This window comes from Pithys albifrons, chromosome 1 (genome assembly GCF_047495875.1).
Source record: "Pithys albifrons albifrons isolate INPA30051 chromosome 1, PitAlb_v1, whole genome shotgun sequence".
Taxonomy (NCBI): Eukaryota; Metazoa; Chordata; class Aves; order Passeriformes; family Thamnophilidae; genus Pithys; species Pithys albifrons.
In genome coordinates, this window is record NC_092458.1 from 38,280,101 (window position 1) to 38,294,989 (window position 14,889).

The following is a 14,889-nucleotide window of genomic DNA, read 5'->3' on the forward strand; positions in this document are numbered from 1 at the left end:
AAATACGCTACGCCCTCTTCACCGATGGCTCCTGTCGCATTGTAGGGGCTAATCGCAAATGGAAAGCAGCTGTATGGAGTCCCACACGACAAGTTGCAGAAGCTACTGAAGGAGAAGGTGGGTCGAGTCAGTTTGCAGAGCTTAAAGCCGTGCAGTTGGCCCTGGACATTGCTGAACGAGAGAAATGGCCAAAGCTTTACCTCTACACCGACTCATGGATGGTGGCCAATGCTCTCTGGGGATGGTTAGACCGATGGAAGAAAACCAATTGGAAACGCAGAGGGAAACCCATCTGGGCTGCCGATATATGGCAAGATATTGCCACCCGAGTAGAGAAGCTGATTGTGAGAGTCCGCCACGTAGACGCACACGTGCCCAAAAATCGGGCCAATGAGGAACATCTCAACAACCAACAGGCAGACCGAGCTGCGCAAGTGAAAGTATCACAGACAGATCTGGACTGGCAGCACAAGGGAGAGCTGTTCTTGGCTCGATGGGCCCATGATGCCTCGGGCCATCAGGGCAGAGATGCCACTTATAAATGGGCACGAGACCGAGGGGTGGATTTAACCATGGACATTATCTCTCAGGTTATCCACGACTGTGAGACATGTGCTGCCATTAAGCAGGCTAAGAGAGTGAAGCCCCTGTGGTATGGTGGACGCTGGGATAAGTATAAGTACGGGGAGGCCTGGCAGGTTGACTACATCACACTGCCACAGACCCGCCAAGGCAAGCGCTATGTGCTCACCATGGTGGAAGCAACCACAGGGTGGCTGGAGACACACCCAGTGCCTCACGCCACTGCTCGGAACACCATCCTAGGCCTGGAAAAACAAGTGCTGTGGCGACATGGCACCCCAGAACGAATTGAGTCAGATAATGGAACTCATTTCAAAAACAGCTTAGTTGCTACCTGGGCGAGAGAACATGGCATTGAGTGGGTGTATCATATCCCCTACCATGCACCAGCTGCCGGGAAAGTTGAGCGGTGTAATGGACTGTTGAAAACCACTTTGAAGGCGTTGGGTGGAGGGACTTTCAAACACTGGGATCAACACTTAGCAAAGGCTACATGGCTAGTCAACACTAGAGGCTCTGTCAATCGAGCCGGCCCTGCCCAATCAGAACCCCTTCACACTGTAGATGGAGACAAAGTCCCTGTAATACACCTGAGAGGTATGCTAGGGAAAACAGTCTGGATCAACCCTGCCTCAGGCAAAGGCAAACCCATTCGTGGGGTTGTCTTTGCTCAAGGATCTGGTTCCACCTGGTGGGTGATGCAGGAAGATGGAGAGACACGATGTGTACCTCAAGGGGAACTTATCTCTGGGTAAACGACTCATATTACTGTATTTGTAAACACTTAATTATTTGAAAGAAAATTTAAGTTTAATGTAGAGTATCGGCATGGAAGAGAATTTAGGGGTGGATAATGTTGTAGTTTGGGATTATTATGTAAATTCTCTCCCCTGCCACTTAACTGCCCAGGCCAGCGGTTGACAAAAGAAGTAGTTAACTGTGATCGCTGGGGTGGGGGCAGGTTTGTCTCTTTTGGTTTTTTTTTTGGATATTCTCCTCAGTCTTGGCTCGGCGGAACGGGGGAGTGGGGGCTCCAAGGAGGCAGGCTGCCCTGCTGGTTACTGCTGGGGTTTTCCCTGGCTGTCTTGCCGCTGCCTACTTCGGATTACTTTTTCCTGCCGTGCTGCTACCTGCCTTGGATTTGCTGCTGGGTGCTCGTACCTGTCTGCTTCTTGGACGGGGAACACAGGGGAAAGAGACTGAGTCCATCTGAAAGCCCACTGCTCGTCTGTTTCGCTGGAGAGGGACTGAAACTCACTCTGCAGCCAGCGGGCTGTGACAAGGACACTTAAGTATAACCTTTTCTCCCGGAGGAAAACCTGCTGGGTTTTGTTGTGGTTGTTTTTTTTTTTTTCCTCTTATGGTGTTGGGGAAGTGGGTTGCACTAGTCTGTTTACACATATATATATATATATATAGCAGTTATCCTTCTTGTATTAAAATTCCTTTTCTTAAATTTGATAAAGAGTGGTGTGATTATTGAGGAGGAGGCCCCTCCCCTGCTTTGTGGGTAAAACATTTTGGTTTTTCCCCTCAAACCGAGACAGTCTATCAAAGTACAAATGTCTGAAAGTTTTGTTATACAGAAATTGAAAGCACACAAAATAAGTACTCAACATGCTGGAAGGTGGGGTTCCATCCAAAGGGACTTTAACAGGCTTGAGAGGTGGCATGTGTTAATATCATGGGGTTCATTAAGGCCAGGTGCAAGGTCCTGCATATGGGTCAGGGCACTCTCAAGAGCAAATATAGTCTGAGTGGAGAATTGATTGAGAGCAGCCCTGAGGAGAAGAACTTGGGAATGTTGAAACCAGGTCCTTCAAGGCCTTATCTAACCTGTCTTTGAATGTTGCAAGGGCTATAAATCCACAACAGGGCAACCTATTCCAGTGTCTCACCACCCTCACAGTAAAAAAATTTTTCCTAATATCTAATCTAAATTTCTCCTATTTCAATTTGTACATAGTACTACTTGTTCTATCACTGCAGTTCCTGACAAAGTGTCCCAGATATCTGAAGGTTGCTATAAGTTCTCATGCAATCTTTTCTTCTCCAGGCTGAACAGCCCTGACTTCCTCAGCCTGAACATGACCCAGTAAACCAGCTGTATCCTGGGATGCATCAAAAGAAACATGACTAGCAGGTTGATGAAGGTGATTCTGCATCTCTACTCTGCTCTTTTGAGACTCCACTCAGAGTACTGCATCCAACTCTCGGGTTCCCAGCATGACAAAGGCATGGATCTGTTGGGATGAGTCCCAGGGAGGACCATGAACATGGTCAGAGGAATGGAGACTTATGCTTTGAAGATAGGCTCAGCAAAACAGCTCTTCAGACACTGGTGAGTGCGGTGTGTAGGAGGTCTATTTAGTTGTCTGAGCGCAGACACGTATCTGAGTGTCACAGCTGGCTTTAGGTCTGTCCCACAAAGACAGGGACATTTGCGCCTGGCAACACAACTGCTAGAGTTAGCTGAATGTCTCAGATATGCTCAGGTGTCTCAAATGGCAGTAGGTGCATTTGTTTTGCATCAGTTAGGCAACTCATTTGAATCCTGTGCTTATGTATGCATGCAAATGTAGATACATATAGTCTGGAGCTGAACTTCTGAACTGTAGAGCCCTAAATTTAGTTGTATGACTTAATTCTAGATAAAATTTTCTTGCTAAACTAAAATATCTGTACTCTTAGTTTACCTATGAAATTTACATCAGTCATATGTAAAACCAGATTAAATGACAACAGGTCAAGATTAATGTAGATGTAGGTCAAATTTTTTAGGAAGAAATGGGATAATGATATCTGGGAAAAAGTTAATGTGCTTTGTAACACTAATGTTCTAAAGGAATCTTAAAATCCAATTTTATACTTCAGTGGGAATAAGTCAAGTCCTAATTTGGTCCCAGTCCATTAGATTCTGCAGTTCGTTAGAAGTATGTTTACTTGACATTGGAGCTAGTCATTCTAAGCTCCTTAGTCACTGGGGAGAAATATATATTTTTTCAAATATAAGTATGTAAAATAGGTCAGGTGAGTCAGACCCTTTAAGTGCCTATTCTGTCTATTGATTATATGAGAGTTTTACATGACTGGTTCAGATAAAGATTCTGCACTGTGGACATCTATTAGGTGAGATTAGTCTACCCTACCAATTTATATTTGTTTGATGAGATTAATACTTCACTAAGAACCTGAGTTAATCTTTTCCTTTTAGAAACGCAAAAGATATGGAAATCAAATGGTGCTATTATTTACCTTCTTGAGAATTTTCAGTTCAACCTGGCAATAAGTGAAGAGGTTTTTATTTTGATAAAACTGAAGGGAAACATTTGGATGTATGATAGAAATTCTATCTGTCAATGCCAGAACTGTGTTAAAAATGTTAATTTTGGGGAGAATAACAGAAGCTTCATTCCATCACTGCAGCAATCTATGCAATTGTATTTAACTACTTTTGATGTGATTCTGATGATCTATAATAAAAATTTGTTCTTTGCTGAACCTAATATGAGTTGATATGTAACTCAATAAGCGTGTCTAGTGCCAGTACAACACACAGAGGAGTGGTCTAGCATGTGCCTGGTGGAGTTTCCCATACTGAGGAAAACTCTGAGAAGCAGAGAGAGCTTTCTAGAGTGTACAGCTTGCATGGCAGTGGCTGATGAAACTTGTCAGGGACAGGAGCTATGGGAGCAAATATTCTTCTGCACTCAGTAAAAGCAGCCTCTTGGTACTCCCAGTGGTACTCTCATAAGCACTGAGAAGAGAATGGGCAACTGGACTGTGGCACATCAGCAAGACCATGGAGTGGCAGTTCACATGGAAGAAGCTGGCACAACAAGAGTGTGCAGGACTAGAACTATAGCTCTGCCAGTTTGACCATGGAGCAGTGGTATGCAACTGCCAGAAGCCATGTCTACTATAAACTCTGCACCCATGATGATTGTCACAGCTGCCCAGACAGAGCTCCATGTTGCCACCCTAGTGTCAGATGCAGGATGTGCTCTGATCTTGCACCAGAACCTGATGGCTGTCGGGATTGATTCACAATACATAGCATGGAGGGAGTCCTCTCAGAAATGGGTTTGTGAGGAAAGTCAACAAGCCAGTGACAAGGCTTTAACAAATGATGTTTTTAATGCTGTTTGAATGTACAGAATGTCTGATAAAGTTCTTTTTGCAAAGTCATTGCTTCTTCTCCCCAGAATACCCTGCAAGCTCAGGGGGCTGGAGGCAGATTGTGACAGCATGCTGCCTGAAACCATTTCCTACTGAATGTAAATCCCCTTACTCTTATTGGCCTAGAGCCAGACCACCCCTCTTGTCTCTTATTGGTGGGTTTGAATCCCTTCAAAGTCTATATAAACTCCTGACCACAAATAAACTCTCTTTGTTCTCTCTCTCTCCGGCTGGTCTCTGTGTGTCCATCTCAAGGGCCTCCCAGGGGACCGCATGGTCTGGGAGGACAGAGAGCACATTTTCTCCTAGGTTATGGAAAAACTTCCAGGACTAGGAGAAATATATCGTTGCAGGTGGCATCCTTACAACAAACAGCACCTACGAGGCAGAAAGAACTCCCAAAGGTACAGATGGCAGCAGCTTGAGGGGTGTGTAAAGGTACAGGAACTCCTCTGCTTAGTGACAGAGCTTTGGGAAAAGGAGTGTAGATTGAGAAGCATGGAAAAACATGAGACAGAGATTGAAACTTCACTGGGATACTATTGGAATTGCATTCTACCTTTCTTGGAACAGGTCCAACAGGCAGACAGGACACATGATATGGATTCCCTATCCTCTCTCCACCTGTCTGAATGTGGAGACTTAAAAGCCTAGGGTACGATAGGAACCTGTTCCTGCCTGGCACAGCAGGTACATCTCCTTTGTACTGCGGCACCCTGCCAGATGCCCTGGAAAGTGGAACCAATGAAAAGGACTATGGTTCATCACATTTGGAGGCATCTCCAAGGTTGTGAGTCCAGGTCTTTTATCAAAACTGCTTCCATAAAGCAAAAGAGATGGTTCATTGTCATAGGAGACTGTCTCCTAAAGGAAACCAAAGGCCCAATATGCAGTGCAGACCTACATCTTATGGAATTTAAACATGTGAACAGAAACCTTCCTGCATTGGTACAGCCCTCAGATTATTATTTTTTTCAGGCAGGCAACGATGAAGTTGCAAGAAGTCCAAGGGCAATGGGTTAATGAAAGGCAGGTCCTTCTTGCCTAACCTGATATTATTCCATGAGAAATGACCCCTTTAGTGGATGAGTGAAAGACTGTGGATGTGGTTTACCTGGACTTTAGTAACACCTTTAACACTGGTTCCCACAGCACTCTCCTGGAGAAACTGGCTGGATAGGTGTACTCTTCATTAGGAGGAAAACTGTCTGGATGGCTGTCCCACAGAGTGATGTTGAATAGTTTTATCCAGCTGGAAACCAGTCACAACCATCCCATGCAGCACTACAGGCTTGGGGAAGAGTGGCTGGAAGGATGTTTGTTAATAAAGGACTTTGGGGTGCTGATTGGCAGCCACTGATCATGAACCAGAAGTGCACCCAGGTGGCCAAGAAGGCCAATGGTATTTTGGCTTGTATCTGAAATAGTGTGACCAGCAGTACCAGGGCAGTCATCATTTCCCTGTACTCAGCACTGATGAAGCTGCATCTTGAGTACCTGCCCCTCACTAGAAGAAAGACATTAAGGTGCTGGAGCATGTCCAAAGAAGCTGGAGGGGGATCCAGAGCACAAGTCTTGTGAAGAGTAGTTAATGGAACTGGCAGTATTTAACCTGGAGACAAGGAGGCTTAGGGCTGAGAGACCTTACTGTTGTTTATAACTACTTGAAAGGAGGATGTAACAAGGTGAATGTTGCTCTCTTTTACCAAATAACAAGTGATATGGAAAGAGGAATTGTTCTCCAGTTGTGTCAAGGGAGATTTTGTTTGACTATCTGAAAAAATTTCTTCCTAAGAACAGGCTTCCCAAGGCAGTGGTTGAGTTCTCCTTTCTGGAGGTATTTAAAAGCCTTGTAGATGCAGGGAACAAGATGCTGGACAGCAGTGCTGCGTAAAGGGGTCTGGGGATCCTTGTTGATGGCCAGTTGAATATTAATCAGCAGTGCCCTGGAAGCCAGGAGGGCCAACCATATCCTGAGGGGCATCAGGTAAAGCATTGCCAGCTGGTTGAGGGTGGTAATGGTGTAACTCTGCTCTGCACTAGTGCAGCCTCATCTTGAATATTGTGCAGTTTTGGGTACCACAATGTAAGAAGGATATTAAGCTCTTAGAGAGTGTCCAAAGGAGGGCAGCAAAGATGGTGAAGGGCCTTGAGAGGAAGCTCTGTGAAGAGCAGCTGAGGTCACTTGGTCTATTCAACCTGGAGGACAGGAGAGTGAAAGCAGACCTTATTGCAGTCTACAGCTTCCTTGTGAGGGGAAGAGAAGGGCAAGGTACCAATTTCTTCTCTGTGGTGACCACTGACAGGACTCAAGGGAATGGCCTGAAGTTGTGTCAGTGATGATTTAGGTTAGACATTAGAAAGATGTTCTTTACCCAGAGGGGGGTTGGGCACTGGAACAGGCTTCCCAGAGAAGTGGTCACAGTACCAAGCCTGGCAGAGATCAAGAAGTGTTTGGATGATAGTCTCAAGCACATGATGTGACTCTTGGGGATGGTCCTGTGCAGGGCCAGGAGTAGGACTCCTTATGAGTCTCTTCCAACTCAGCATATTCTGTGATTCTGTGAACTTGATAATGGAGTGGGGCTATGAATCTTGGAACCTTGTTCATTTCAGTTCCAGCAACTTGAGAGATCTGGGGATCTGGAAGCAAATACTGGGTCAACTGAATGTCTACTTATAATGTATGTAAGTATCTGTATATGTGTATATATAGGTATTCTGTCAGCAGAATTCAACTTCGTTCAGTAGTGAGGAGACAGTTATGAGCCCACCCATCCTTTGAGCCCATCCACGCTTGTTTGAGTGTTATATTTTTTGTCTCTTCTGATAGATGTGGTTAGTCATGTGTATGTATATTCTGTGTGTGTGTATTCATGCATGTGTGCCTATCAAGAATTTGCACTCACCCTTGCCACTGGCTGGACTAGGGGACAAAGAGCAGTCTCATACTCATCAGGCTACTGGATTCAGCAACCTCTCACACTTCTACTGCTGATGTTGTCAAAACCCATCTTTTTTATACAACCTTCTTCCCTCACTACCTCACTTTTGACTGCAGTAAAAAGTGGAGAATATGACAAACCATATGTCTAATTCCAGGAGTTTTTTATTGTGTGCATCATCAAGATTTCTAAATTAAATCTACCAAAACTGGTCATGAGTTGAATACTATCTAGTTATTTAATCCCTTGAGTACAATACCTGGCTAAAAATACAATTTTTGGTACTGAAGTGACCCATTTTCTTTTGAACCCAAAATATAATGATGTGGCAAACCTCACTTTTTTTTTTTTTCTCATGTCCAATATTTCTCATGTTTCTTTCCAGAAATGCCATAAACAGTGAGGCTGTTGTGCAGAGAGCTTACTGCCTCTGGCATACCCATGTTTGTCATTGGGACCCAGTGAAGTGAACTGGAAGAGGATGAATGAATTGGGCACAGTGATGTTGTACTCCTGGTGGGTCCATTCATAGTCAGAGCACAGCAGTCAAAAGCATTCTTTTTCAGGCATAGCAAAAAAGAATAAATCTGTTAGGAGTTGGAGGAACATTTTCTCTACATCTTCCCTTAGGATAAACACAGTGAAATTTCCATAACAGCTAGAAATGGGAAAAGGCATTGTTTATAACAATGCTTTGCTAGAGGATCTTATCAGATTATCATGAATATATATATAAAAAAATCTTGATTATTTGCATCTCTTCAATAAAGGAGGCAAATGTCTCCAATGAAGAGTTATCTATCACCCCTTATTTTTTTTCTAAATTAATGTTTTAAATGTTGTCAGAAAGATTGAGTGAATTATCAAAATTCATCTACTGGGCTTCACTTAAAAGATAACCTCCTTGCCATTCTAGTATTTTTCCTCTAAGGAGAAGGGTAAGGCTATGTACATCTGTTTTCTAAAGCAATATTTATTTATACTTGATGGCATGAAAAGGATCTTTGACATGATGAGTTTTCCTTAGAAGTAAATTGCTCTTTAGTAACACTAATTAAATCTTCAATGACACTAAGAATTCACCTGAAAGCAAAACCGTGCTTATAAAGCACTCAGAAAATAATTATAATATGAAATCTGTGGCTTTCTCAGAATGGAAGATTCAAAAACCTCCTAAGGAAGATGCTACTGGTATCACTTGTTTTTTAACTTTGGCAGTTCAGGATGCAGTTTCAAGGAGTTGGCATATAATTTAATAGAAGAGTATGTTGATTAATTGCAACAGTAATAAGATTAGTTTGAATATTCCAGATTATGCACAATGGTTCATAGTATAAAAAGGAAAGACTATTCTGGACTAATCATGAGGGCTACTTTTATATGCTCCAAGTTTTAGCTGACTTTCTGAATGAGTTTTCTTCAGAGTATTGGAAGAGACTTCCAAAAAAAAGTGGAGCAACTTTGACGCCTGAATCATGCACAGAAAGTTGAATTAGCAAACTCAGTGATGCAGAATAGTTGTACTTTCTCTTCTCTGGTAGACATGTATCCTTGGGGTTGAAGCAGGGGGTGTCTAATTGAATCATTTCCTCATTCAGCTCAAACATAGCAGATATGTAGTTCAAATCCAGCATGTTTGTTGTTCAATGTATACTGGGATTATTCATCATATTATAAATAATAGAGATTATAATTCAGTGCAGGGATTAATTTGTCTTGGAAACAATAGAATCATAGAATCATAGAATTGATTGGGTTGGAAAAGACCTCCAAGATCATCGAGTCCAACCCTTGGTCCAACTCTAGTCCATTTACTAGATCACGGCATTATGATCATGAACATTATCAAATTTATCTTCCAATTCCATTTGAAAGCGTTACTTGAAGAAATGTATAGAAGCAAAGTTTATTCTTACAAATCTCTCTGAGATGTTTTGAGTTTCAACACATTTCTCCCTTCTTTCTATCCCCTCTATTTTGTGTTTCCTCTACTTCTGAATTCTTTATTAATGAAACCAAAAAGTCCTGAAAGCTTTATCTGTCTTGCAGTTTCAACAAACAGTTCTGTTCCTTCAAAGTACATTGGAAGTACAGAAGGTAAAACAAAAGGTGCAATATCAAGTTTTTGTTGCAGGAAACTACTTTTTTTTCCCCAAAACCCCATCTTCCCAAATTAATTTGACAGTAGGCAGAGCAGTTATATACCTCTTCTCTGTGCTTCAGTTAACTGTAGTCTAATGCCTAACAATGTTTCTGCTGTCTTGAATCAAATTCCTGGGAAAACTGCTCAGTTGTGAAAAAGATCTGTGACAAAGCATATGGACTACATACTTGCAAGATAGCAAAAGTAAAATTGCAGAGAAATGTAACGTTACTGAGATTAGGATAACTAGTAGGTCAAGACTCAAGACAAAAAAAAGATGTTAAAAAAATAAAAGATGCAGAGTGTGGTTGTTCAACAACATCCAGAATCAAACTGTTTCAAGGACCCTCTTTTCCTTCAAGACAGCTGCCTAGCCAACAAAGATCTCACTTCGTTGGTGAGCATAACAGTGCTGAACCTTCTAGCTCATTGGTCCCAATTTCATATATAGCAAATAAGTAATTTGCTTTTTATTTTTAATTTGTGTATAACAGTACACAGCTTTTAGTAAAATTTTCTCAAAAAAGTCCAGGTTGTGATGGTTACAAAGTAAGCAAAAGTCAAAGAACTTTTCAATTTTTATCAAGAGGAATATGTTAAAGACATAACAAAAGTGTAAGAAATGAGGAGTGATATAAAATCCATGAGTCTCTGAAATGGCTTAGCTAATGAAGTACTTCATTAAATCAATACCTAACACAAAATGTAAATTAGAAATCCACACGTAATTCTAAAGCAACAAAGGTGTTGTGAATATGCAGTTTGATAAGAAAGTGTTGAGGGAGTGCTCTTAAATGAAGCACAGTACCTACCACTTGACTTGGATTATCTGTGTTTCTTCATCTTGAAGGCAATATGTGTCAGCAAAGACTGTGCTTTTTGCTTCAGTGCATACCAGCTGTGGCTGTCCCTGTAATCCAGTGTGTACCAGCCATGAGTGTACCTATGCACAGGCTACCTGCAGGCTAGCTTCAAGGGTAGAGAGTACTGTGGGCTAGAATGTGCAAAGCAAAATGGGATTTCAGGATGGGTTTTTGATTTTTTTTTTCATTTTTATAGATTTTAGAAGTACTAGTAACTGTAGCAAAAGGCAAATTTAGTGTGTTAAAATTTCTAGAAGCTTAAGATCAATGTTTATGTATCTTAACCTCTACCACATATCAATAGCTTAAATTCTTTTAGTGTTTAGTCTTATTTCCAAGGTAGAGGGCTGAAGAATATCAGAAGGCCTGCAGAACGAGACATAAACATGAGCCACCAACCTTGGGTCTAAAGAACACTGGAAAACCTCCAAGAGCCCTATGTGTGCTGAGAAAGAGAAAGATGATGAAGAAGGGGTCTCACTGACCTCTGACTCAAATATTGAGGAGGTGTGACCATGGGCAGGTCGGGGCTGGACTGAAAGATGAACTGGGGTTTGGATAGACAATATTATAAAAAAACCATAGAAATCGGTGTTCAGGGCATGCATTGATATGTATTCCTGTGGGCCCTAGGCCTGATATTAAAGGACTTTCACTTTTTATCCTATCCCATGCTAACTTGGCTCAGAGTCCTGCTTTCCTGGGGTCTCTCAAGGCATCAGTTATTTGGATCTGTAATTCCTGAAGCTGTATGTAAGGAGATCAAAGGTGTTCTGTATTGGTTCTCACTGTATAGAACATGTGTAAAAGTTATGGTTTGACTGTAAAAGACAGATATATCCTAGAGCCCAGATCTCTCTGTTAGGATGAGAGGGCTTCAGATTCAGATGCTGGGTGAGGTAAGAAATGGGTTTCAATTAAGGAAAATCCTATAATTTAGATAATTATGTGTATATATATATGTATATAAATAGACAAATATTGAGACAGACAGAAGTACAGTTAATGAGTATTCTTAGCTGTGACACTCTATTGACTGTTCTGGTTATTCTAGTATGTCTAACTTTCTGCAGTTCCAATTTTATCTGTCCTTGTGTATGCACCGTAGAATTTTAAACCAAGTCCTGAAATACATTCTGATTTAATTCAGGGCATAGCATACAAAACACTACAGAAATTAATTGTTAATTATGTAGTACATGTGATATATTATATATAATATAATATATAATTATATTAATTTTACAGTGAGTGAGTCTGTTTTCAACACCACCTCCACCTCAATTATCATTGTTTCTAAAGAAAGAATTTCATATAGCTTTAGACAGGCAAGTGTAGAAAGAGAGGAGAAAAGGAGATTGCATCATGACTAAAGAAATGGAATAAAGATCTCACTGAGTTGGTAAGTGTAATAGTACTGAACCTTCTAGGTCATTAGTTACAACTTCATAAGTAGGAAACATTTTGTTTTCTATTTTTAATTTATGTATAACTTTGGAAACATTGGAACACTGGTAATTAAATTTCTGTAAAAGAATCAGGTTTAGAAGTGGCTGGTTTGAAAGTTTCTCAAGAGCGTTCATTCATCTTTTTTTTTTTTTTTCCTCCTGGACTCAGAGGTAAAAAAATAATCAAAAAAACCCAAAAAGGCATGTCTCCTAACAAAATGAAAAGGAACAGAATTTGTAGTAAAATAAAATGTTAAGTGTTCAGAAAATGAAAAGAAAAATGTGCAGCTAAAAAGGATAATTTAAGTGGTAGTCATCAGTTTCTTCCATGGAAGACTATCAAGGCTTAATTATACCTTAATATAATTTTTGAAATAGTTGAACTTCTATACTAGTTAGTATACTAACTTAATGAAATAAAGTCAAATCCCAGTGATCTTTCAGGGTTATACACAGATGCTGAATGCTGACTATCTGCACAGCTGTTGTCAAACTAGCACTACCTGCCCACAGCTTTATTCCAATATATACTCAATATGAATTTTTAACAGAGTAATGATCACCTAACAGAATTAAAGGTATTTATTCAGCTCTTTAATAGAGGAAATGTCATTGGTACACAAACTGTTCCATCTTCTCTTTAAACTCTATCATCAGTTTTGTTTCAATATTTCCCAGAAATACACTATTTAAATCCACATTCCTAATACAAAAATAACACTATAAACTTCATTGCAGACAAAGCTTTTAAAACACTTGAAATGTCTTTCATAGATAAAATTTTAATAAATTCCTGATATAAACATTATTTTGAAAAAAAGATGAAATAAAAGAAAGATATTATGTTCCAAATATGAGTAGCAGGCAGTCTGAAAAAGCAAACAGTCATTATTCTAAAATGTAGCACCAGACTGTACACTGTGTAAAATGAGATTTAATCAAACTTTTCTGTAGTTACTTTAATTTGTTACCACAGACTTTAGAGTTCAATGTGATCACAAGCCATGGATTTACTTCCTTTCTTGAAGTAACTTTTTGTTATATTGGATACCTCAAACCACTAAATAAAATGTAAAATATCAATTTTATACACCTTGCTAGTATTATACCTGACATCAAAGGTTACATTATTGACATGGATTTAAATTAATTTTATGCTTAAAAAAAGGATGCTGTTGTGAATTTTATATTAGGGACTATGTGAGGGACATGTCTTATCAGTATTTAATTTAGAAGTTGCTATTCCAGTATTTATTTTATATAAAAGTAGAATAAAAAAGGTACAGAAGCTCTTCTTAACTCAAAGGAATTATGCATAGTTTAAAAATAACTAGGTTCAGTTAAACTAGAGTATCTTATAAACTCAGATGCAAAAGTACATAAAAGATAAGTGTGGTGTATATATTTAAATAAATAAATTATAAGTGCTAAAAAAGTTTCAAGTGAGATTATTCCTCATCTGTCCTTAAACTTTGTATCTTTGAAAGGTTTAAAAATATTAATGACTAAAGCCTGATATGGTGGATGAGTACATAGGCTGTTCCACTCTGAAGTTTAAGAAATTATTAAAATGCTGACAGTATCATTCCAATCTCCAAGTCAGGCCGGTTTCAGCAAGTACTAAAATCAATTAGGCTATTACTAAAATTTGCTACGGGTTCAATTGTTTTGAGATGATGGGTCTCTCAGAAGTAGAAGGATTATGTGAAGACCTTGTAATACCACAATCCCTGCCTTGAATACAAGAAGTCTGCCTCCATGGTGTAATTCCAACGACAAGGAAAGAGAAGCAAAGGTTTTGCCCTGAGGCATTATTACAGCATAGTTCAATGGTTGAGCCATTAAAATCTTTTGTCAAAGATCAGCAAAAGTACCCATAACCTCTCTAGTCTTTCACAGCTGATGAAGTATAGCATCTTGAAATAATGGTTTTTTTGATAACATGTACCTAATAAAGTCTAGTCTTGCCATTTCACAACCAGGAGCACCAGAAGTCCTATTTCACTGTATTATGATAATATGAATACATGCTTGCAAGTGGAAATGATAAATACAAAAGTTCTATGGCAATAGTTTTGAAATCCGTAATGGATTTTCCATGTATACCAGTCAGTGGCCTGTCTGAAACATTAATACAGTAGCATTACTATGATTTTTTCCATACTTTTAAGTGACTAAGTAGTTGAAAGTTTGTTACTTTTCTCCATAAAAATTTCACAAGTGTTAAAATCATTAATATTGTGACTGTGGTTTTAGTACTCAGCAATAATCCAATTTATCACCTATTTATTACCATTTAAACACCATTATACTGCCCTTAGTGATTATGTAAATTAATTCCAAGTATTGAAGACATGCTTTTCCCACTAACAGTTATGCATTGAATTTATCTCAGAGAAACATTGAAGGCGATTTCAATATTAAACGAGGTAAATGCATATAGGGAAAGGTAACTGCAGCACTCAAAAGCTGTTCTTGCTGGCATGCTGTGGATGACTTTGTCCTGTATTTTGTAATAGTGAAAAAATTGCTTACACACAAAATTTTCTTCAATTTTCTTCTTGCACATTTGAGAACTTGAAACATTAAGGACTTCACTAACTATTTTGGAGAGTGTTGTGATTTAACCCTAGTATGCAAGCAATCACCACACAGCTTCTTGCTTGTTCTCCTCTCTGGGACAGGAATGAGAATAAGGGTAAAACGTGAAAAAGCTCATGGGTTGGGGT